The sequence below is a fragment of the Mastomys coucha genome, unplaced genomic scaffold (genome assembly GCF_008632895.1).
Source record: "Mastomys coucha isolate ucsf_1 unplaced genomic scaffold, UCSF_Mcou_1 pScaffold21, whole genome shotgun sequence".
Classification (NCBI taxonomy): domain Eukaryota; kingdom Metazoa; phylum Chordata; class Mammalia; order Rodentia; family Muridae; genus Mastomys; species Mastomys coucha.
Genome location: NW_022196904.1, coordinates 945868 through 949779, shown reverse-complemented (window position 1 = coordinate 949779; position 3912 = coordinate 945868). Strand labels below are relative to the sequence as shown.

Below are 3912 nucleotides of genomic sequence, written 5' to 3'. Positions count from 1 at the left end.
CCAGAAACTGGTAACCATCCAGATGTCCCTCAACATATGAATTTGTAAAGAAAATGTTTCATTTATACAATGTAATACTATGTAGTTATTATACAAGAATAAAAAAGTCTTAACAACATAGATTGCATTCATGGGGTTTCTCTCCTGTGTGTGTTATGTGTTCTGTTATGACATATGAGACCAGATTGACCTGAAAATGCTTTGCCACATTGATGACACTCATAGGGTTTCTTTCCAATATGTGTTCTTCTATGTTGTTTAAGATGACTGTTTTCTGCAAAGGCTTTATCACACTGGTTACATTCAAAAGGTTTCTCTTCAGTATGTGTTCTTCTATGTCTTGAAGGTCACCATTTCTTGCAAAGGCTTTACTACATTGGTTACATTTAAAAGGTCACTCTCTAGTATGTGTTCTTCTATGTATTTGAAGATAACTGTTTCTTGAAAAGGCTCTACCACATTGGTTGCATTCATAAGGTTTCTCTCCTGTATGTGTTCTTCTATGTAGTTGAAGTTTACCGTTTCTTGCAAAGGCTTTGCCACATTGGTTACATTCAAAAGGTTTCTCTCCAGTATGTGTTCTTCTATGTACTCGAAGGACACTGTTTGTTACAAAACCTTTACCGCAGTGGTTACATTGGAAAGGTTTCTCTCCAGTATGTGTTCTTCTATGCATTTGAAGATTACTGTTTCTTGCAAAGGCTTTGCCACATTGGTTACATTCAAAAGGTTTCTCTCCAGTATGTGTTCTTCTATGTGCTTGAAGGTGACTATTTGTTGCAAAGCCTTTACCACACTGGTTACATTTTTTCTCTCCAGTATGTGTTCGTCTATGTAATCGAAGGGCACTGTTTGTTACAAAGTCTTTACAGCACTGGTTACATTGGAAATGTTTCTCTCCAGTATGTGTTCTTCTATGTATTTGAAGATTACGGTTTTGTGCAAAGGCTTTGCCACATTGGTTGCATTCGAAAGGTTTCTCTCCAGTATGTGTTCTTCTATGTATTTGAAGTTCACTGTTTCTTGCAAAGGCTTTACCACATTGGTTACATTCATAGGGGTCTCTCCAGTATGTATTCTTTTATGTCTTATGAGAATAAAATTTCCTGCAAAGGTTTTACCACATTGGTTACATTCAAAAGGATGCTCTCCAGTATATGTTCTTCTATGTATTTGAAGATAATGATTTGTAGTAAAGGCTTTACCACATTGGTTGCATTCGAAAGGTTTCTCTCCAGTATGTGTTCTTCTATGTACTTGAAGATGACTTTCATATCTTGTAGAACTTTGAAGATGTTCTTGAATTTTATCATCTTCCCAACTGTAGCCTATAGCATTAAGATTCCTATATGTCTCCAGCATCACATCTTTGTAGAGGCTCTTCTGAGAAGGATCCAGCAAAGCCCACTCTTCCTGAGTGAAGTTCACATGCACATCATCACAGGTCATTATACCCTGGTGTGGCCCAGAGTATAGGTGTGTACTAAAATAGTCTTGCAGTTTCACAAACCAGGTTCACTTTCAGCTTAAAAGAGGAACTGCAAGATCGCTCCCAGAAGAGCCTGCCTTCTTTTTTGATTGGCAGGTCCGCCTGGATGTTCTGATTGCCTAGTGCACCTTGAGTGACATAAACACCACCCATACGCTTAGAGCGTGCTGAAGGGGCACTGGGTGGGTTTAAAATTTTAAGTCTTTAATAATTTCATCCAGTAGAAAGATGTGAAATAGACAACCTCAGGAAGTAGGAGGTTGGGCAGACCTTCCAGAATGTACCAGAGACTAGGGAGGTGAGAGACTCTAAGGACCCAAAGGCAATGAGGGAGGGGGTTGCCATCCAGCAGTAACAACTCTGACCTATAATTGTCTTGTCTGAAAGAATTACAGGGATGGAAATGGAGAGGAGCCTGAGAAAAAGAAGGTCCAGTGACAGGCCTAGAGTGGGATCCAGCTCAAGGGGAGGCCCAAAGGCCTCACTTTTACTGAGGTTGTGTACAGCTCACATATAGGGCCGTATCATGACTGCACTCTGGAAGACCTAACAAGCAGGTGAAAAAGTCAGACACAGATATTTACACCCAATGAATGGACAGAAGCTGATGACCCCTGTGGTTAAATTAGGGAAGGCTGAAAGGAGATGAAGAGGAGGGAAACCCTGTAGGAGGACCAACAGTCTCAATTAATCCAGACACCGAAAGATCTATCAAACTCTGGACCACCAACAAGGCAGCATACACCAGCTGATATGTGGCCCCCAACACACATACTTCAGAGGACTGCTGAGTGTATGTTCAATCAGAGATGATGCACCTAATCCTCAAGAGATTGCAGGCCCCAGGGAGATTATAGGTCAGGGGCATGTGGGGAGGTGGGTACAGGGACATCCTTGTAGAGACAGGGGATGGGGAGGAGGTATGGGATGTGGAACAGTCAGGAGGAGGACGTGGTGGTGGGGAAATAAAATCTGTAGTGTAAAAAAATAAGAAAAATTCATACCTCTATATATTGTGTTTTGATTGAGTTCTCCTCCCTCCATCTTCTCATTCCCTTACCCTGTGCATCTGCTTACCCTGAATTTCTTGTGGGTTCTTCCCCTGAACTTCTGGCTGTTGGAAATGATCTGTTTAACCCTGAGAGTTCTCATTTTCCCCTTCCATATAATCAATTTGTGTATTCTTCTTTTTAGGAGTTGAGGTGAATCTTGGTGTGAGCTCATATTCTTAACCCAGAGATCTGTTCTGTGACCTGCAGTGGCCTGTCTTGGAAAGTGTTTGGGTGCCTTGTGGATTGGAATCTTTTCACATAATAGTGCACTTGGTCTGAAGTTTTGCTTGTGGTGTTTGCTGATGCCTTCTTGATATTCTGCCTGGATAATCTGTCCACTGTCAAAGTGACTAGAGTAGTCTGTCTTATCTTGTCTGTCTCTCCCTGAATGTCTGACTGTGCATGCATTTGTATGGGTATTTATGTTTTGAAGATTTAGTTTTAGATCTATCTAATTTACAGGTATGTGTATTTTGCCTCTGTGTGTGTGTGTGTGTGTGTGTGTGTGTGTGTGTGCTTGTGTGCATGCAACATGTGGGCCTTGTGTATGTTGTGTTCACAAGAGAATTCTGGATTCCCTGGACTGAAGTTATCATTGGCTGTAAACCACAAGCTGGGGCTTGATCTCAGGTCCTCTGCAAGAGTAATTAGTACTCTTAATCACTAGGACATCTCTTTATCCTTGACTAAATCCTCTTGATATTATCTTTTACTGATTAGCTGATTTTTTTTTTGTCCTCAGGTGGTCATTTTTTTTCTTCTGGTGTAACATGTGTGTTACTCCACATCTCATTGAAATTTAAGTTTATATATGCTATCAATCTTTAGTAGAATTCCAATTCTTTCTTCTCATTTTTAGAAATCTGTTGTTTAAAACATTGAGTCACAAGGTTTGCCTTTACTCTTTCCCAAACTCTTTCCCCATCCAGAGCCACTCCTAACTATCTGTTCTTCCCTTCTTCCAATCAGTCCAGTTTGTGTTGTCCTTATATGATTGGCCACACCCTTATTATGGCCTCGAACTCAGAAAATAGCCTGCCTTTGCCTCCCATGTGCTGGAATTAAAGGCATGGTGCCACCACTGCCCAGCTTTTTTTTTTTATTTATTTGTTGACTTGATCTTAGAGCATAAGCCATTGGTGTTCAGGAAAATTTCCCTTGTGCCCACGTGCTCCAAACTCTTCCCCACTTTCTTTTCTATTAGTTTCAGTATATCTAGTTTTATGAGGAGGCCCTGATCCACTTGGACTTAAGCTTTGTACAAGGAGATAAGAATAGATTGATTTGCATTTTTCTACATGCTAAGTGTCAGTTAAGCCAGCACCATTTGTTGAAGATGCTGTCTTTTTTCTTTCTTTCTTTTTTTTTTTT

The 3912-nt window shown here is 40.5% G+C and overlaps 1 pseudogene; it reads right to left on the bottom strand.

Annotated features, from left to right (window-relative positions):
- LOC116104114 overlaps window positions 1-1449 on the bottom strand; it is a 119977-nt pseudogene extending 118528 nt beyond the window's left edge.
- Between the last annotated feature and the right edge of the window lie 2463 nt (window positions 1450-3912).